The following is a 22,670-nucleotide window of genomic DNA, read 5'->3' as shown; positions in this document are numbered from 1 at the left end:
TGTGTGAAAGAGTCAGTGAATACAAAAATCCTACAAATGCCAATTTCTCTCAGAAACAGCCATTGTTTTTATAAGCCTCGAAAACAAAGTTATTACAACACTTGTAAGGAAGTCATCAGGAATGACCTGAAATCCCTTTTCATTCTTCGCGAAGTCGAAATATGACTAAATATGCTGGTTTAACTTTAAACTAACTATAGATTAGGCTATACTTGGTCCAGAAGATCCATCAATGGCAAAATAAATAAATAGTCTAATTCTTAAAGTTTAAAGCAAAAATAGCTTTAGAATATCATGAAAATAAATTAAGATTTGAAGATAGCTAACAGAATTCATTCTCCAGTTATACCTAAACAGTTCTATACTAAACAATCTTTATATTATAATTCAGGGCGTTATGGTGAGTCATTGCCTCCCGGTATATTTCTAGGAGCTGTGGGAAAGTTTGAAATCCTTTTCTCTATAGGTTTTAAATATGCATAAGTATGGTAATCGCGGTCCTGCTGTGTTGCAAACAGGCGCAGCAGATCACACATGTGCTACACAACTTCGGACCGTACGAAGTCGCCAAGATGAGGACATGCGGAGTCCAAGTAAGTCCTGTTTCTCTCACTGACGTCTGTTCGTATAAAGAGATATAGCAGGGCTGTCTGAAGTTTGTTTAAGGCGGAAAACATGCGAGCATAGGACAGCACGTGTGTTGACCCATTGGGAGTAAATCTTTACGTGTGCCCGTCTGACCACTTCTATTGGGTGCCAGAGCAGTTGAGCAAAGGTTCACAAGATGAAGATCAGACGCTTTACGAGTAGGAACTATGAAGAAGAGATGCCTAAGATTGCGCAAAAAGTTCTGGAAAAGAGTCATGACTCGAGTGAACGAAATTATATTATTAGGAAGTGGATATTAGGCCTAATGGTGACTTTAGCGGTAAGTTTTGAGGTCGGTGGTGTTTGTGTGAATGGCAAGTTTAAAGCAATAGATTTCGTCTCTCAGTTAATTTTCTAAGCATTTGCCTCATAATTCCAGGATTTGTTTTTAGACTGCTAGCAGACGTAGTGTCCATGTGGGTTAAGGCAGGTAAAGAGAACTAAAGATATGATGCTCATATTAATTTACAAAATATTTATCAAAAATGTTTGTTCTCTAATAATACTGTTTAGTGCATAGCCATTTTGTTTTACTCATTTTTGTTTGTATAAACGACTTTAAATTTTATGGAAATATTTGCTTTCTCTGATAGCTAACCACAGTTGTAGTATCTTTTAACGGACTATTTCCGAATGAGAGACGCTTCAAATTAATGATATGCTAATGTAACACAATGCTCTTTGTGCCTTTTTGTTTGTGCCGCTCAAATGTCTTTGTTCGCCTATAATACTTTTAAATATTTACAGTGGTATTTTATATTTGAATAAGTGATCCTAAAGAAGGAATAAGAACGTTATTAAGTATTGTTTAACCTTATTTAAATGGATGAAATTAGACAATAATGGAGACAATGCACAATATCAAAATCCGCATTGCGAAGAGCCAAATCACACTGCTAAATGCGAATGAAATAAAGCGGAATCAAGACAACGCAGCCACCGTGAATGCAAAGGAAATTCAAATATACCTTTTAAATATGCATCAATATTAAAAATAATACACACGCAAGGACCAACTGCGATGGAGATGTAAGAATGGCGGAGCAGGCGTCTCATTATGCATGATGGGCGACTTCCCTGGCAAAGAGTCTCCGCTTCTTTGCTGCATATGGTCCAGTATTCACGGCCAGGAAAGGTTCTTCCTTTCAATAAAAAACAGCAACTTACATATTCTTCCGAAAAAGAAACGAGCCACCTCGAAGCCGATGAGGGGAAATTACTCCGACCGCTGAAAGAAAGGCTATGTTGGGGGATTTGCATATTTGATGCGCTAATTTCCCTGATGTATTTAAATATGGCTGCACGTAGCCGATAGGCTTGCTACGTCATTGGACGTGACCTCGTTGTAAAATCTAAACGTGAATTCGTTTTAGTCAAACACAAGTGCTGGCAATAATTGAGAACTGTGAAGGAATATGAATTAGGCAACGTTATTTGGAAACGTTAAGAATCTCAAATTAAGAAATCTCGTGTTCAAAATCTGAACTTGATCATTCAGTTAAAAAAAATGTTGTAATGACAATAATAATTATGATGATGGATTAATATGCATGATGTGAATTGTTGAGGTTTTGGGAGGGTCTGACCACCTTAATTAAGGTTTGACGCCCTATGAATGTCAAAACTAAAGATCTGGCATCAGGGTCTCACAAGTGATATGCTTTGTTACATATACGTATATTTTTCAAACTTCGATTAGAAGTAGCCTAAATCATTACGCGTAAATATAATGCTTGAACACAGCAAGAGGAGGTAACTATAGAAACGGTATGCACCACTTTTTGTTAGGATCATCATCGGATAGAACATTAACAAAACAATATTTTTTATTAGGCTACTTCATTAGAAATGTGCAGATCAAAAGTATAATGCAGCTATTATTTAAAAAGTGATTTTAGATAGATGCACTAATTATAACTAAAGGTTGACTGTATAATTCTCACACTGCAAATATTATTGTGTGTAGCCTATAGGCCTATGCATTCATGGCACAAGGAAAAACATGTAATACGAGGCCCTATTCTGTGCCTGCGCGCGCGCACTCGCACTTGAGGTTATGGTGAGTTTAAATCGTAACAAAATCACTTTTCTCTTTTCATTTTTTTTTCTTCACAAGCTATTACGTATCAGTGTGCAAGTTTTCTCCGAGTTAATGATGTCCTCTCAGTGTCAGATGGCCATTGCGTTCCGTCAGTCAGAACGTGTTGGGCAGAAGCGCTCGGAGCAAATTCATTACCGCAGTCAATCCGTAACCTGGTCTGGGAACTTGGGGCTAGTCCACGCCAATAGAGGAACAATGCCTCCTCAGTTCAAGTCCAACAAAAGACCTGGCGAACTTGTTTGAATTTCAGAGCACGTCCTTTCTTTCACGGAGAGGACTGCCCCCTCCCGAACACCCTTCATGAAAAAAAGAAAAGGAAAGAAAGGGGGGAAAAAACATGCCGACCTTCTCTGCTCAACAGTGCACTTTTCTATTTGGTGCTGCAGACAAATAGGTTATGGGAAACTTCTCAACCCCTCCTCTCTCTCTCCCCCTCTCACTGGCTCTCTCGCTTATACGGTAGCTGTCGTTCCCGTGCGCTTGGACTGTGCTCTTGTGAGAATCAGAGCCGCTGAGGCACGCGTAATGAACTGAGTATTAGCGGCAATTTTAAACCGAAAGCTCCCCGTGCACGCCGGCTTCTTACCTACAGCAGGAGTTGCATCTGGTCACGTCGACTTCGGCATAATTTTAAAAACCATTTGCTCAAGTGAGTACATCTGGAAACCCTTCTCATTTTTCTTTTTTTGTGCCCATTAAGAATAATACAGTGCTATTACTTTCTTTAACGAAAGAAATTTCACATGATGAAAACTGTACGTGTCATTTTATTTTCGAGATATTATAACCACATTGTAGAACAATGTCATAGATGTTACCATACTTTGGACTGATCTAACACAAAGCACTTGTCTCAAGGCCAAATTCACATGCAGTGATACTAGAGGTATAGTAGGTGACAAAGTCTCACAACTTGTCATTGTGCGCAAGGGAACTTAATTTTGCATTTAGGAACCGAAAACTTATCTCTTTATATTGTACTGCTTAGACAGTGATTTTGATTGCAAACCTTTTTTTTTTTTTTTTTTTTTCTTCAAATTTCTCATGTTAGCTGTTAGTGCTCCTAGTTTATTCTAGGCAGAAGGAACACTAGTGTGGCAGTGGTGTTGTTTCAGGAAAGACAGGCAACTTTTACATATGTGTTAATGTCGATTTTTGTATGTGTACATCATGTAAGTCAAATGTCTTATTCACTCTTAGTGCTTTGTGTTATTTGTGTTTGGCTATATGTTCTAGAAGGCCTGAATGAGAGATAAGTTTTCCAACTTTAAGCTATTGTTTGTTTTAATAGCTATGAACTATTGTGCGTGTGCGTGTGCGTGTGCGTGTGTGTGTGTGTGTGTGTGTGTGTGTGTGTGTGTGTGTGTGTGTGTGTCCACTGGGCCAGTGATTTGAAACTGCTGTGACATGACTCACCTAAACCAATTCAGGTAGAAAACCATATCAGATTAAATACAAATGATAGCTGTCTTTTGACCTTGGATGGGCCCAGAATTAGAGACCTGCAAGGGAAGAGTTACTGTACAGGCCTACAGAACACCTTGTGTGCTGACATCCATATATTGTGATGTTGTCTGAAAGTGTGAAAATGAATTGAAGACACATTGTATAAGATAAGTGATATTGATGATTTTATTATGTTTTTCAACTTTACAAAGATCACACAGAGAGAGAGAGCTGTGAGTCTCACATTCTGAAACCCCCACAGATGCTAGAAAGTCAGCATCACGTTTTGATTGATAGGTTTGTTATCCACTTACGCACTCAATTACAGTTCTCACGGAACAGAAAGTAGGCATGAGTGTGTAATCAATTTAAAAATAAGATTCTGATATCAGTGGTCAGAATATGAGGGCATCAACACATAGTAGCAATGGAAACCACCTTACTCTGTCTACTGCTGCTGCTATACATACCTTTGCGTGTTGACTGTCAATGACGGGGGAACGATCGCAAGATTCCTCTTGTCGCCGGCGAGCGTTTTCCATGTATTCAGCCGCACTGAAAGCTAAAATCCTCGCGATCGAGGGTGATTGGCATTGCCTCTCAAATATTTCCATCAAGTATGCTCGTCGTTAAAAATGCGTTGCGCGTAAAAGGATCGCCGCTTCAACCCGCACGAGGGATGCAAACGCACTCTGGAGATTTCTAATGACATCATCATTATCATCACCATCATCATCCTCATCATCATCGCCTCGCACTCCCCGTGGTCCGAGACCTTTGACCTTCTGTGGCTGGTCCATATTTTGGTACTGGAAGCCCGTCCCCCCGCTTACCCCCTCCGCCCCCCCACTCCTCGAGATGTGGCCCTGTTCCCTCTCTCAGACCGCTGGCAGCAGCAACACAATCCTCCTCTCGTCTCTCTCATAGCAGCTCTCAGGGATCTGTGGCATTACCGATCTCCTCCGTGCACGGACAACCTGCCACCACTCGGCCAAAAATAAGAGAGAGATCTCTCCATTCAGTGGCGAAACAACGCGATGTTATTTCCGTGTGCACTTTTTTCCTCTGGAAGCGGATTTTTTCCTTTGTATAATCTCGCTGCTGGTTCCGTGGGATATCTATCGCTGCTGCCACGATTTAATAGAGCCAAAGGAGCCTTTTGTGAGATTGGGAGGTAATTTGCAATGCAAATGATGGCCTGTGCGAGGATGACTGCTTCTTATTCGACAGGCTCCCTCACTCCAACTCTCATTGTTTTAACGTTAACTGCTCCGATGTCAAATGGATTATAGCTTCCGTTTTGATTCTCATTACCCTGTGAAGAAACTGTCATTTGTTCTTGTTGCGAGCATACCTACTTTTAAGAACTACAAATGACAATTGTCAAGTCCCGTGCCTATTTTTTTTATTATTATTATTGTTTTAGCAACTTCTTCACTTGGATTTATTCTCACACAAGACACGGAGGTATCCGGGTATTACTGTTGTGGAATTGGAAGCGAGTTGTTATCTTTGGTTATCTAGCTGTATGAGTATGTTGCACTTCATAAAGCTAGATAACCGAAAGTAAAAACTGCCTCCTGGCTCATCGAAAACTCTGGATGCCTAATGACACGAAGATTTACAAAAAGAAATTGTATTTTATTATATGTCAGTACCTTTGGAGAGCTGTTAGCTAAACACAATGTCAGACAAGAATTTGTTCTTTGAGTTTTATAATATTATTTTATTTTCATTTGGTGTTATGTTGATTTGAAAAGTGTACATTTTATACGCTGGCGCGCAAAAAATGTAAACGTTAAGGCAAGACAAAAAAGTCAGCTTCGTTTTTCCCTGAGGAAGTATTGTTTTACGCAGCAGAATAAATGAATAGACTCTCAGAGATTAAATTAATAATCCTTGGGTTTGTATGATCTCACCAATTTAGTGAAAACTGACACGTGAAGAGAGAGGAACCCACGTGCTCACTATTTATTTCAGCTCGGTCGCCTTTGGCCAGGAAACGGCGCTGGCATCCCAAACAGAAATAATTAGGACATATAGAGAGAGCTGACAAAAATGAAAAGGGGTGGGCACATGGGGAGCGAGGGGGTCGGTCCTCCTTAATTGATTCCGTTAAACGGAGCGCAGTAGATGTGAACGACTGGACGCTCCCATTCCCACGCTCGAGGGCAAGTGGCAATGCCACGGCCCTATCCAGAATATGACAGACAGCGCCGGCGGGCTGGGGGGGCTGGGGGCGACATGGGTCATGAAAAGATGTCAAGTGCACCCGACTCATCTGCATCCCTTTAGAAAGTGGCGACCGTTCCCAGCCTCAGCAGACGCGGGCCCCAAAGCAGGAACAGTAGCCTAACGGCTGTGAATATCTCACAGGCATGATAGCTATATACGCCGCCGCCGCCGCTGCTGCTGAGGTGAATTGTTTGTAAGTGTGGGAATAAGGCGTGTGTATGTAAAAGAAGTGGCGTATTGAGCTTGAAGTTTTCAAGCATAGCTTTGCTGCAGCTCTGCCTTAGACCGCGTTCAAACATGACATCACCACTATTGTCCTCAAAGCGCTTGCATTTGAACTTGACAAGTGTGAGATTTTTTTTTTTCGTCTGGCTTAACGCCCTCTCTTTATACCGTATTTATTCTTTGCGGTAGACTTTTATTAAAGCTCTACTCTGAGTTTTTTTAATAAATAAAATATTTGCAGAGGCCTGTAAGACAAGTTATTTAAAGATTAAAATAGACATTTTTATAGTCTTAACAATGATCAAATAAGTAAACCTTAACACGTTCTGTCATAAACCATATTGCATAGTTTCCTTAATAATATCAAGAACTAAACACTTACACAGTGCAATTGTAATTTTATTTAGAATGTTAGTCTAAGAAATAGCCAGTAACTTCATACACATTTTAAAACTAAATGGTTATTCAGCAATTTTATCTAGCATTTAAGTAGCCTATATTGCTACTATTATTTTTTATTATTTGTAGTTTTGTTTTTCAAAATGATGTATTGGAAAAGAAAAAATATATAGCTTTGTTTAAATGTCTGCCAAACCAAAATAGTTTTAATTCCAGGTTCTTGTCTGTGAATGCCTGTAATAACAGGGCCTTATGTGTTCTCAATAAGAAGAAAAAAAGAGAACATGATATTGTCAGGCAATTACCAGAATTCACACTTGCCTTTTGAGTTTAAGACAACAATGTGTTAAAAACAAAAAACCTGCTTTATACGTATGTCATGCTAAATCAATTTGACTTTTTCTCCTGTATTATTTTTTAGTTTATTTTTTCATTTCACAAAACCATACGCCTTGTTTTTAGCACACCAGCCAAACCATTCATAATTCCTCTTATGATAATGTTACATGTCCTCTCGTTTTACATATCCAGCGCTTGCTTTGTATGCACCAGGACTTGACAGTCAATCTATTCAAAATGTCCGCATTGCAATTTAATGTGCACTGTTGAAAGGTTGAATGCAGTGTTGAATGTTTGCAAATCATTTTTGAGATCAGTTATTACTGCAAAACCGCATGCTTTGAGTGATAGAAATGGGTCATGTTTTTTCAAGACTATCACTGATACTATAAAGAAGACCGCACTGCATGCTATAAGCCAGTGCTTTATATTGTAACACACGCACAATACATATTTGATATTTTCATTATTGTGTGTGTGTGTGTGTGTGTGTGTGTGTGTGTGTGTGTGTGAGAGAGAGAGTTTACACCTCCTAAATGATATTTTGATTTTAAAATATGATCTTTTTTTAGGTTTTTATGGAGCAAATACACGTAAGGGTACTCGCTCTGCGCTTCAACTAAATATTTTGCATGTTTACATGATTTAGGACCTAGATTGAGGTGAACTCCAAGGTTCCTTTTGAATTAAAATTATGTAGTAGGCTGGCTGCCTGCAGCTCTATGAATGAGCCGTTTGCTATTGTATGTGTGTGTCTTAGACAGTTCAGGCATATTGCTGTCTTGTAATTGGCTGAATACTATAACCATGGCGACCATGGCAGCTTATCAGTATTCATTGGGCAAGCAATCTTCATATTTTTGGCTACTCCACACATCCTCCGCCTGTTCTCAGTCACAACCCTTCACAGCGCTTCTGCACAGTTGTCTTTAATACTGTGCTCAAGTCATTGCATTGGTAGCATTGTTTGTCATTTCTGTTTATTTCCTTGAATATATGTAGTTTTTCCTTATTTTAAATACATTTAATCATTGGATGTTTAGCCTGCTTCGTTTTTAGCCAGTTTCATGCTTAGTTAATTGTTAACATAGGCTATGCTCTTTCTTCACTTTGATAAAAAGACATGTGGAGATAAAATAATCATAGATGCAAATGTAAACAGCATCTTTAACTAGCCACGTTCAAAGACGTGGGACACAACAAGTTAAGAAGAAATTGGATTTGATTATGTGGTTTGTGGTTTCATCACTGAATTCAAAAGGGTCTTGTGCACATTAGATTTTTATGATGAGAAAGCTTTTGGTTAAGCTATTAGTCCCTGGGTGCAGATCAGAAAAGTCAGACATTTAGATTGTATATCCCACTAATTAATTTTTAGTTTGAAACATAAAGTGACATTTAGAATTCAGTAAGTGTGTAAGTTTACTTCCTACAATCTAATGGATTAAAGTGCCGTAAAATGTGCTGAGATGTTAAACAAGCAGATACATGTTGGCACAGAGCATCCTGTAGACCCGCCCCTTCTCGACCAGGTCACATGTACAGTGTTGTTCCCGCTGGTTGGAGTCGCTGTGGCAACAAGGGGGTGATCTCACATGCGTATGATAGCAATGTGCAAAAGCAGGACAGGTTCCATATATGTGTGTGTTTGTGTATGTTAGTAAGCGGAATATTCTATGTGCATGTATGTTCTTGTGTGTGTGTGTGCATCTGTGAAGGTATTAAGAAGTGCGTTCATGTTTGCATTTAGATTTGTCATGGTTTGTGTGTGTATTTGTGTATATGTATGTTTCAGTAACAATATTGTATCTCGCGCTCAAATCTTAATTTATCAGAGTCAATGCACAGCTCATTGACAAAGAAGCAGAAAAGAAGCAGACAGGTCTAGTGGCAAAACGTTAGTTCAAATAGAATAACCCTGCAGCATGATTCATAGAGCAAATTAACCTCAGTGGCAGGATTTAGAAGCAGTCAAAAAGTCGAAATATTTTCTTTTAATATGATATATAACCCTTGAGTAAATTCTCACTAATTGCTAAATTCAATCCTGCATTTAGTAGTTCAGACTTGACCTTAACTTCAAAATCAGTTCAGAGTATTTTTTTTAAATTATTATTAAATGGCTGAATTACTGATTTGTGACCAGTCATAAGTAGCACGGGTATATTTGTAGCAATAGCTAATACATTTTATGTGTCAAAAATATCGATTTTTCTTTTATGCCAAAAATCATTAGGATATTAAGTAAAGATTATGTTCTATGAAAATGTTTTCTAATTTTTCTACTGTAAATATATCACAACTTAATTTGATTAGTAATATGCATTGCTAAGAACTTCATTTGGACAACTTTAAAATGCAATTTTATTTTTTTTGCACCCTCAGATTCTAGAGTTTTAATTAGTTGGATCACAGCCAAATATTCAATACAATAACAAATCATACATCAATGGAAAAATCTTATTTATTTAGCTTTCAGATGATGTATAAATCTCAATTTCAAGAAATTGACACTTATGACTGGTTTTGTGGTCCAGGGTCACTTGTGTAAAGCTACTGTTGATTTAGTCAAAAATCTGTCATTATGTATTGTATAGGATAGTATATCTTGTTGCAATGTATGCAGTTGGTAATATTGCGCTCCATGATAATGACAGTTATAAAATGGCACAAGATTGAATAATAATATTTTTACTCAAAGCCAGAAGCGATCTGTGCAATAACAGCGCTGTGACACCGTATGCGTTAGTGGCGTTAACTGCAGAGGTTTGACTGAGCATGTCTGTTGTCTGCTGAATTTAGATTATGCAAATTCTCAGAGCTATAAATAAGTCAACAACTGTCTCAAATACCCCTCAAAACTCAAATCAGATGAAAGAGCCTAAATGATACATGTCATGCCAATGAGAAACCTGACAATTTTTTTTTACAAAAAAAAATATAATTTAACCAATACATTGTTCATGTATAAAAATGTTTTTTTGTTTGTTTTTTGTTTGAAGGAACCTTTTTTGAAATATGTTACCAGAAATATTTCAGGAGTGAATAATGCAGTTGAAATACACCAATATAGCCAGTTTGTTTGCTGAAAAACCATTAACACTTTGACCGTAATATTAATTTCAGATTAAATCAGTGTAATTAGGGTTGTGCCGCCTCATTTCTTAGAAAAACTGAGCAGAGCTGCTTTTTTTGTGTCTCAAAAAACATGGGTTGCAACCCAAAGGCAGCATTTGTCACACATGCCAGTAATGTTGCACAGTGAAGTGCTGCACGTTCGCATACTTACATTTGAATCGCTCGATTCTATGCAAATTTAATGCATGCGGACTCATGCATATATGCGGGAGCTCCAGACTCTCTGCTTAATATCCTTATTAGTGACGTGGGAATTAAAAATTTATCATGCAGGTGGGGTAGGCGAAGGGTGCCCCACAATCTTCCTAGAATCGCATTGCAGACTCTGGGTAGGGAGGAGGTGGGCTGGGCTCCGTCAGCGCAGTAGCATTTCCTTCAAGGTGCCACCATCTTAAAGAATTTAGCAGTGGTGAGCATGCGAAAAGGATAGACCTAAAATGTCCGCTGACACGCGCTTGATTACAAGCCCACCTCGCCACGGCGTTCGCATAATCACGCTCGGCAATTATGAAATTAGCTGGCGTCGCTGGCAACGTGCATGTCAGGAAACCCATTTGCATGCATAAACCCGCCCCGCTATTGTCAGCTACATATGCGAATTGCTTGTGGCAAGCCTTGTACTTATCCGGCACGACACAAATGCGCCATATTCCAACACAGCATGGAATCCTCTGCATTTGTATTCATCTTCAGCCGCGTGCGATTAGAAAATTCCGGATGAATATTTATTTGCTCTATTAGGAATTGTGGCCTTTGGCTAAGGCTAAAAAGAAGGCCGGATTCTTGTACATTTAAGGGCGTTTTGACATATGATTGTGTTGAATGTGATTACATTCTCGATTAAGGTCATAATTAATAAAAATGATGTCCCTCTGACAGAAAAAGTTGAATTTACATTAAAATACCCTTTTGTCAAATTTAACAAACATTTAAATGCAAATGCTGTCATAATATTTGCGCAGCAGTGTTGTGCCTGGTTGCTCGCTGTCTTTAGAAGGAGTCACTCAGAGGAATTGCTATTCCTCACTCGGGCTCCACTCCATTCCACTGTCTTAATTATTTCAAAGGTGGCTGTCTGGAATGGAACTCGCTGTATGACACTTCCATTTGCATTACCTTTCATCTCCGTGCGTCCTCTTGGCACTGCCGAGGCAGGAGTGCTAGAGATGACTCTTAATGCTTACCTCCTTGTATATCACCCCCATACAGACGCACAAAAACATATAGAAGCCTCGCGTGAGGGCGCATGCGCATTACACTTGCAAATGCATACTCAAATTGTAATTAGAATAGGTTTCCTTGGAGAACATTCGGAGCTCTTCATTTATGGTGATTAACCATCCACCAGGATAAAATAGATCCTAATAATAGAAGGCCAAGCAAAGCACTGAAATGTTGAAATGTGCTACATGCATCCATCAGCAGGACTGACATGGACTGTCATAGAGTGATGGGCTTCCTTTGAATTCAGTGTGGAGGAAAGCATCAAAAAGACATGATATTATAGTGCAGAGTGGCAGTGAGGCATTCTCATGGAGAACGGACAGTTACATGAATCACACCGCCATGGTCCTGTGTTATCCTGGTTCGGACAGAGTTGCTGCATGACTTTCTACAGATGGTGACCAGCAGGGATGGTATAATGAGGTGACAGATCCGTTTCATGTGTGTGCATTTGTTGCTGTCAGTTAAGTATTTGCGCATGTGTGTATATATTACACTCCCGTACATACGCGTTTGTCCCATATATCGCGCGCACCTTTATCTGCACGGATTGTTCAGAGACGAAAGGTCTGTGCAAATGTCCTCTTGAGCCTGTCATGTAGACTACCGTCACCCGGTATATCTGAGAAGTGTTAATTAGCGTGAAAGTGGGCAACAGAGGTGTCAGCAAAACTCCCTCCTTCTTGCACCCACCCACCCACACACACACACTTATACCTGATGTGTGCAACCTACCTCCACCTTGCAACCAGACCGCCGTTATGAGTGTCGACCGAATGTAATTAAATTCCTGCATGTTTTAGACTCAGTCTGTCAGTGGTTAATGGGAGGAAACGAGAGTATCTCCTGCACTAAACGTGTTGAGAAATGAGATAAGAAAGCAGAAAGGTTGGTGGCGTAGACGAAAAGGACAACAATATAGACAATAGGCAACAATCATTCACATAGTCACAGTCGTTTTGTGCCACATGGCTACACAAAGCATTATCCACAGCTGGACTGATGTTTTTTTTTTTTTTTTTTTTTTGGTTCAATTGAAATTGAAAAGGCCCTGTTTCCACCTAAGATGCGTTTTTCAGTGAACCGATCACAAGTGGTCAGCCAAGACACATACTGTCTGTACCAGGTATTAAAATGCGTTTCAAATGTGTCTCCTGTGACCATTTTTATGTGGATTTTCTCAAGACACTCTATACAAAAAGCATTGACTAAACGAAACCGAAATATGTGACCCTGGACCACAAAACCAGTCATAAGTCGCAAGGGTATGTTTGTAGCAAAAGCCAAAAATACATTGTATGGGTCAAAATTATCCATATTTCTTTTATGCCAAAAATCATTAGGATATTAAATAAAGATCATGTTCCATGAAGATGTTTAGTAAATTTCCTACCGTAAATATAACAAAACATAATTTTTGTTTAGTAATATGCATTGCTAAGAACGTCATTTTGACAATTTTAAAGGTGATTTTCTTAATTTTTTTTTTTTTTTTTTTTTTTTTGCACCCTCAGATTCCAGATTTTTAAATAGCTCTATCTCAGCCAATATTGTCCTATCCTAACAAACCAATGAAAAGCTTATTTAGCTTTCAGATGATGTATAAATCTCAGTTTCAAAAAATTGACCTTTATGACTGGTTTTGTGGTTCAGGATTACATGAAATGAATCACAACGATAAAGATCGCAGCTACAATTTTTAGTCACAATGTGTGTGTTTTGGCACAATGTAGCAAAGTTTGCATTTGAAAAGTTGGAATCTGAGGGTGCAAAAAAATCTAAATATTGAGAAAATCACCTTTAAAGTTGTCCAAATGAAGTTCTTAGCAGTTCATATTACTAATCAAAAATTAGGTTTTGATTTACAAAATATCTTTATGGAACATGATCTTTACTTAAAGGTTGTATCAGCGATTTCTAGCCTAAAACATAAAGTGTCAATTTCAGCTGACCTTTCTTCACGATCCGCTCGCTGCCTGCCCCATAAATTGTCTGTGAAAAAAACGCGTCTCTCTGGTCAGCCTAGGGTCCGAGATATGCCAAAAAAACAATCGGCACTACCAACCTTTCCACAGATAAACAAACAGTGTTCCAACCAATCAGCGTCAGGGGTTTGGTGTTGTGGACTTTCCTACTGGTGCAGGGATGTGAGGGAGGCGGAGCGAAAGTCCACAACACCAAACCCCTGACGCTGATTGGTTGGAACACTGTTTGTTTATCTGTGGAAAGGTTAGTAGTGCTGATTGTTTTTTTTTGGCATATCTCGGACCCTAGGCTGACCAGAGAGACGCGGTTTTTTCACAGACAATTTATGGGGCAGGCAGCGAGCGGATCGTGAAGAAAGCTCAGCTGAATTTGACACTTTGTTTCAGGCTATAAATCGCTGATACAACCTTTAATATCCTAATGATTTTTGGCATAAAAAGAAAAATCGATCATTTTCACCCATACAATACCATGTGTTGTTGGCTATTGCTACAAATATACTCGTGCTACTTATGACTGGTTTTGTGGTTCATGGTCACAAATTTCAAGTACTTCTGGAAGTGGTCAAAAGTGGACATGATTAAATGTTTTAGACCCTGTTACACCTGTATTTACCATCGTCCACTTGCGATCAGATCAATGAAAATTATAACACCGGGTGTCTAAACAACCAATCATTGTACAGTCATGAAAAATATCCTGAGTTATTCCCCATAGACGTACTTTTTAACCAATCACGAGTGTGGTTGTATGTGGGTAAGATGGTGTTGGCTGTGTTTGTGAACACTCGTATGCATGATCGTTCCTAAGTGTTTTTGTTTGTAGCTGGTCATGATCCGCGAGGTATACGGCTACGTGTGTGTGTGTGTGTGTGTGTGTGTGTGTGTGTGTGTGAGCTCTTGCTTCTCAACCATCAGATGTGATGCAGACTGTCAGCTGGGGAATCATACCTGGCTCCATGCTAGAGCAGTCGGCCTTCATATATAGTCCAGTAGCCACTGATTGTCAGGACTGAGGTGTTGGCAGAGGGATCCAGTGAGTGCAGACGCTGTGGGGGTGGGGGATGGGGACGACTCAAACACTGCCAACATCAAGAGCAAAAATGGACCTTGGTTTCACCGTACTGCAGGCGACACAAGCACATGTCTTTTTAGCCTTTTAGCATAGCTGCTCAGCTTAATTAATGCTGTCTGTGACGGGTTTTCTAAACGTATTGAATAACATCAGTGTGTGATATTCAAATGATGTGGGTTATACAGTAACTTCTTTGCAGAGAGTGTGCCATTATGTTATGATTATCAATTTTGTATTGTATACGGAAGCATTCAGTTGTGACTTTAATCTGAGAATCCAAGAGGAAAAATTCTCAAAAGTACTCCAATGCCATCTATCTTTTATTGCACTGTATTTTGCAAAAACAATGATTGTGCTTTTTTGAAAATAAATTTCAATTTTTTCATTGGAATTTGCTTTTTGTTTCTGCCTTTTTAAATTTGCATTCAGCACAAAAGCTGTCAAGGTTGAAAATAATACCCAAACAATACTCAGCTATTATTAATATGATTGAACCATAAGATTAAGAAACCAGATATAATTTTTGATATTTTTTTACTAGTGGGTGCAGGACACTATAGTTCATTTATATAAGTTAGGATAGCAAAATAGGATAGTAAAACTGTGACATACTATACCCAAAAAATTCTTCATACAGTGGACTACCAGTAAAACTGATAAAAATGTAGGACCAAAAATTATTCAGACACTTTGAGCTGACAATGTTTTGCTTAAGTGTTTTTGCTTTAATTGATAATGCGACCTTTTTACACCACAGACTGAACTAAATTAAGCATTGCTTGGTAATTGATCAACAAGGTATTGATAGTTGTGTAAATCTAGTCATACTAACAGTTGTCTGAATAATTTTTGATTAATTGTAATCCATTACATACCTTTCTATCAAAGTTATCTGACATTATCAAGATGAATTTGTTTTTGAGTTTAACATGAGTTCTTGTCATATTTTATTACAATTTTCTAAACTAGCGAATAAACTGCGATAATGTGAGAAATGTTGAAGGTGTCTGAACCAATTTAGGTTTGACTGTATTTGATTTATTCTTATTTATTTGTAATGCTATAATAAACATATTTTTTAGTGTCTTATATGGGCTTATGAAGTGAGAGGGGATTAAAAAGTCTCAAAAACCTTGACGTTACTTGTAGGTACAAGCAAAATCTAATAAAATATTATTAGCACATGTGACAAAAATGCATTGCAGGATGCATTGTGTAGCAGCAGTGACTGAGTCAAAAGCTCAAGCCATACGGACACAGAGGCTTAATAAAAGCTGACAGCTGTCACTCTGCCTCTGACATGTGTCAGGAGAGGACTACCTTTATATGGACATGGCCCTACACCGCTCTTTGAGAGTTTCTGTAGATAACACACACTGCACAGGTTTACAAAAAAGCTTTTTTAAAACCTATATGGTTCAGAGGAGGCTTCCTTTGTACTGTAGTATACTGAAAAACATCTCTAAGGCTAAAGCATATGCACAATAACACATAACACAATTTGATTAAGCTTACAGCTAATGGTATAGAAACACACACATTTGGCTTGAAAAGCTCCAGCCCTCCGGCAGTATGTGTAGCAGATGTGTTATTTCGCATGTTTGCTTGCTGCACAAATCAAGAAACCATCCAAAGCTTCTTGTTAAGTTGTCAACATCTCTAAACTACAGAGCTATATATATATATATATATATAATATGCCCAAATGTATAGAAAGATAAATATAATGTTATGCTTTGGATCAGTGCGACAGTAGAGCAGAGCAGTACAGTGTATGTGTGTGACTCTAGGGAATGCATAGCTGCAGAGATCTCGGGCTCTGCTGGCCAGAGACATACTTTGAGGTGACAGTCATGCAGCCTCTGCCAGTATTCTCCCATACACAGGGATGGTTTGAAACAGAAAGAGTCATTTCATCTGAAAAGTCACCAGTGGTGAACCCCCCTCCAGGTAAATGCAATGCTGGTTACACCAGCTGCAGCAACTCATGGGGCAGAGTGTCTTTCTGGACACCCAGAGATCATATCCTACAAAGATAGAGGGCAGTAAATATGTGTTTATTTAAATATGTCATTTTCGCATATGCCATAGACACAGCAACATGACAGTACTGCTCTGAGATTCATGCACACACTACACGCACACACTTCACAGCCTACTGTTCAGTGTACTGTTCTACTTAATATTATGTTCAAACTGTCTGTGAATTTTTATTTGAATATATCCTAAGTGCATCTCCACAACACAACACACATAAGCCATATGCCAGTTCATGAAAGTACGAAATCATTTATGGCGCATCATTTATGTGAGAAACACAGGTGGATATTCGCTTGAATCAGATTGTAAAACAGATTCAACATATTTAGCAATATAGTCAATATTTCCTTTTTTCCTTGTGTTGCAGGGCTGAAGGAAAATGTGACCACTGGATGTGAGGAAACTGGCATCAGTGTTATTAAATCATAAACCAGTATGAGGTGAGTCCTCAGATTAATCCAAATGTAAAAAAAAAACCTGACCCTAGACCACAAAACAAGTCATAAAGGTCAATTTTTTTTTTTAATTTAATTGAGATTTATACATCACCTGAAAGCTGAAAAAATCTCTAACTTTCCATTGATGTAAGGTTTGTTAGGATAGGACAATATTTGGCTAAGATACAATTATTTGAAGATTTGGAATCTGAGGGTGTAAAAAAAAATCTAAATGGTCCAAATGAAGTTCCTTGCAATGCATATTTCTAATCAAAAAAAGTTTGATATATTTACAGTAGGACATTCACAAAATATGTTCACGGAACACAATCTTTACTTATATCCTAATGACTTTTGGCATAAAAGAAAAATATATCATTTTGACCCATACAATGTTTTTTGGCTATTGCTACAAATATACTATAAGACTGGTTTTGTGGTCCAGGGTCACATATTTGTATGTGTTATTTTATCTGACACATTTATATAGTTGCAACAAAGCAAAGTCTCAAAGAACAAGTCTTGATTCTCATCATTTCTGTCAGTTTTAATGCACTTTTCAAGTTCTTTTTCAATACATTATTATATGTATTCACACCCAGCCAGTACATATTTTAATTTTACATTTTACTTTATAAACTGAATGTGCATACCTGGAAAGCTGACTAGCAAAGTTTGCAAATACGAGAGAAAAAAAAGGCTTGAAAAAAGAGCAGGTAGTGCTAGCATTCATGCTATCAGTACACTATACCTGTATATCAGCAGCGCACAGGTGATGCCCGGCTGTTTTATGCATACTCTGTGGCCCCTCCTCTCTTGTGCCTTGCTGTGGTGTGATTAGCGTTGGCTCTGAGGAGCTAATGAAGTCTGGCGCCTGCGTTTGCATGATTACAGTTGGCCGCGGCACAAAGGGAAGAGCCCACGAGGACAATAGATGTCAGTTTACAGCATGCCAGCCCATGCTTCTGCTGTGTATCAAACGCCCTGCATCGCTGTGTTTTATGTGACATGTTTGAATGCATATGGCGTCGTAAAATTTAAATCTGTATTGGACGCTATTCAAACGCATATCAATATAACATTAAAATATACATTCGTGCACGTCATTGCATGATTTAGGTCTGAGTAATTTCCACACCTCCCACAATTTACAGCACTTAGTCTCTTACATAACCAGCTTTTCTATTTTTGTCTCATTTTCAAAAAGCTAGTTAGCCGTTCACAGCTACAGATGATGAAGCGTTTTTGCATTCATTAAATATCCGAGGATTTTCAAGTGGAGCGTATAACAGAGACGTTCTATGTGGTTGTAAAGCACATCATCCTTTCCCTCTCAGAACAAAGAATATGCGCATGGTAATGCCATGCAAATGTATGCAGATTTCAAGCAGCAAGGGGGAGGAGTTGAGAGGGGAAGCAGAGAGGAGGCTGTAGTGGAGGTTCACTGCAAATACACTGAATGTTTACATATATATATATATATATATATATATTCTCGGGGCACATCATTTTAAAAATTCCGAAGCAATGCTAGATTTGAGGTTAAAAGACATTAGAAAGTCATGCATATTAATTTAAATCCTTTGCATAAACCCTCCGACCTCTTTCACACCCATAAAAGATGGGTTTATCTCAAACAAAGATCAGCAGTATCACCGGAGAGTTGTTCTTAGCTATAAGTTTTGCTCGTTGCTGCCTTCTTTATCACCTCCTTTGGCATTTTTGACTGTGTTATAGTCCTTTTGTTCACCACAATGCTTTAGAAGTGATTTTATAATATCCCTGTTGCATTTTCATACTGATATATTTAAATATAAAATGCATCAATGAAATAAGAATAAATAACATAACCCAAGACAATTTATTGTTAGGTTAAAAGTAAAGGTGTACAGATTTCATTAAATAAATATTTTTTTCCACTTAAAATCTAGGTAGTGAATTTCAAACAGAGATTTATTCAGCTGAATAAAATTTTAGGTTAAAAAGAAAAAATGAGGTCAGTGCTTTAGCTTCTTCAAAATTGATGACATTTTATAAGAGTCTCATCGGCTTTTCATTAAGCGCAAAGAGAAATATAAGCACAAATATAAAAGCCCCTCCCCTGTGGCAGTCTGAAAATGGGACTTGATGATAGTCACAGCTGATTACATTTTGTATGAAGCAGCATAGCAAGTATACACTCGTGTGACTGTAATATGTGACCCTGGACCACAACCAGTCATAAGGGTACATTTTTTTTAAAACTGAGATTTATAAATAAATAATATGAATAAATATGCTTTCCATTGATGTATGGTTTGTTAGGATAGGACAATATTTGTCTGAAATACAACTATTTGAAAATTTATAATCTGAGGGTGCAAAATAACGCCTTTAAAGTTGTCCAAATTAAGTTCTTAGCAATGCATATTACAAATCAAAAATTAAGTTTTAATATATTTACGGTATGAAATGTACAAAATATCTTCATGGAACATGATCTTTACTTAATATCCTAATGATTTTTGGCATAAAAGAAAAATCATGGCTACAAATATGTCACTACCCGTGTTACTTACAACTGGTTTTGTGTTCTAGGGTCACATAGTTGTACAATTCTCAGTGTTATTTTATCTGACAGATTTATATTCTTGCAACAAAGCATGTTTTGTGGTCCAGAGTCACAAATCAGTTAAGTCCCTGAGAACCATTAGAAAATATGCTGATTTTTCTTTCTTGCTTGCTTGCTTTCCACACCATTTTTGGATCGCATGCACACGTTTGTGTGTGCTTTTCTTCAGACGTGCGACAGCCTAGCCTGGCATAATTTGCAAGGCATGTGTAGAGCGCATTAATACAATTTCTAAACGTGTGTGATTGGGTGTGGTTGTCCGTATGCGTGTGTTTGCCACTTCTTCCATTTCGGAAAAGATCAGTGATTTGTGTGCACCGGCACATGAAAGGCCGTTAAAATAATGCCCATCCCCAGACAGGAGACACAATACTGCGTTAGTCTGTGGCACACACACGTCTGGGCCTCTCCTCAGACACAATATGGCGAATGGAAAGAGAGAGAGAGAGAGAGAGAGGAGGGGGGGTGTGAAAGCACAGACAGACACTCAGAATAATGCATAATGATGTTAACATTCCTGCATGTCTAATAGAGCAGGACCCAGCCACAGAGAGATGCACCAAGTCAGACGAGCACACCACACATATGAGTGTGTGTGTGTGTGTGTGTGTGTGTGTGTGTGTGTGTGTGTGCGGATGTGTGTCCATGCACTCAGCATCCTGAGATACATTAATTTGGACTCTTTATGCACGGGTATGTTTGAATCTTTTCTTTGAGGTTATGACAGCGAGCGAGTTCAGAAACACACCTTCACGTGTGAGGATGCAAATAGGCACTGATTTTTTTAACACACCCAAAATGCTTTTGGAATATTTTGTTATTTTGCACTAGCAAAGATATATTGTGTCTAAGAAATGGAAACGAAGAGTGTGTGTGTGCAGGAAGAGTCGCAATGACAATATGGCTCCGTCCATCATGCACACGCATATACGAAAAAATAAATCCAAGGAGCCACAAAGCAACTCTCCTTCCCCATTTCAATACGCTCTCGTTCTCTGACATGGGCGGCTGTATCATTTTAATTGGGAGCTTAGACTGAGGTGAGATTGTCCCGTTTCTATTTATTTCATTTTGTTAACCTCACATCAGGCAGAACCGCACCAATGGGACCAACTGAATTGGATATGAAAATAGACAGGAAGCATTTGTCGAGGGAGAAAAAGAGTGAGGGAGAGACAGCCGTCGTCTCCGGAGGAAGGCGGGCGAGCACGGAAAAGCTCATTTTCTGTGGCCACCCTGTGCCGTCTGCATTGCAGATCGGTGAAAATCCTGGCGAATATGATGGCGAGGCTCTGGAGAGGGTTTATGTTATCTGTGCCTTTGGTACGCTTTTTTTTTTTTGCCTTCCATATTTTTTTTTCCTCTGTGGTCGCCATAAAATGTCAAGTTAATTTCCTGGGTGGTGTGAGCGACGCCTCGCCATGCGCCGAGTGTGTGACATGATGTGTGTGTGGTAGCTTGTGGGGGAAGAGGTTTGCAAGGAGGAGCTCATGCAATGTGCCACATTACATGCAGGTGTGTGTGTGTGTGTGTGTGTGTGTGTGTGTGTGTGTTTCGCTCAAATTTGGTTACTATATACAGTATGTGTGTGGGGGTGGGGGGTATGCCTACGTATTGTACAAGCTAACAATTTCTGTTCCTGTGTGTGTGTGTGTGCGCAAGTATAAATTAGCCGTCGCTTCTACACTGCATTAGTGGGAGTTCCAGCGCCTCATTTGAATGCGACACAATGTGAAGGATTATGGGTTGTTGATTTTCCAAGAGGATTCAGACCTGAACCGTATTATAGGGTTCACAGACATCTCTCAGCAAAATTAAACTCCCACACCTAAATAAAACCAGTCTGCCTGGGAGTGCGCGTGTGATTGATATATGTGTATATATAGCGCATATGTATGTAGTCATATGTCACCGTTTCTTAATATATATTTATTTAATTGCACTGCAGCGCACAGTAATTTCCTGGAAATATTATATTGCTTACTTTGAGAAATAAAATAGAAAAGTTATGTTTTCACATGTTTAAAATACCTGCTTGTAGGTGTGTGATGAATAGCGAGGATTGCCAGTGATTTGACAAGCAAAAGTATAGTGAACACACAATCCATTTTCAATGGATCCACATAGGTAAAAGGCTCCAAGGATGGTTATTAGTGTGGATTTTGTGTCTATCATTTTGCTTTTTTGTCTATGTGGTGCGTGAGTATAACTGTATATGCGTGTATATGTTTTTTTTCCCCTCTGAATAACTCACAAACTGATTATCCTTGAGACTCACTCTGTCACACAAACCGTTACAAATTGTGTGATTTCCATACAGAATGGCCTTGATGTACAGAGCCACAAGCGCTCTGACAAATCTTCATGATCCATTAAGAAGCCTCCTCTTGTTCTTACTCTGGTGGTGATGTTGTTTGTATCCATGATACCATATGACCACAGCCGAGGTGTGTTGATCGGGGAATTCAAATGCGCGAATATACGGCGTAGGTGTGTGTATGCAAGAACAAATTCTGATAGACCTGAAAAATGTGGAGGAAGGGATTAGGCATTTGTCACTCTCGCTTATGCTGATCTGTGCTTCTGCCCTACAAATGTCACATCCCATAAGTCGGAAAAATCTCACCAGCCCTGCCTAATTGCACATATTCATGATGGCGCTTTGCATATTGCTTGTAGTGGATTGGGTAACGGTGTGAGAGAGATATATGGTGGTAAACGGGAGAGTGACTTCACCGATGCAAATTTGCACTGCAAAGACGGTAAG

The 22,670-nt window shown here is 38.8% G+C and overlaps 1 long non-coding RNA gene across 1 annotated transcript in view; it reads left to right on the top strand.

Annotated features, from left to right (window-relative positions):
• Positions 1-3,164: 3,164 nt before the first annotated feature.
• LOC141335803 (uncharacterized) overlaps positions 3,165-22,670 on the top strand; it is a 43,075-nt gene continuing 23,569 nt past the window's right edge. The window contains exons 1-2 of the long non-coding RNA XR_012355625.1: positions 3,165-3,398; positions 17,223-17,295. This is a non-coding gene — a long non-coding RNA (uncharacterized lncRNA). The remainder of the gene's footprint in view (positions 3,399-17,222; positions 17,296-22,670) is intronic.

Source organism: Garra rufa, chromosome 5 (assembly GCF_049309525.1).
Source record: "Garra rufa chromosome 5, GarRuf1.0, whole genome shotgun sequence".
NCBI lineage: Eukaryota > Metazoa > Chordata > Actinopteri > Cypriniformes > Cyprinidae > Garra > Garra rufa.
The sequence above is the reverse complement of the archived record's forward strand: the minus strand, read 5'-3'. Positions and strand labels throughout refer to the sequence as shown.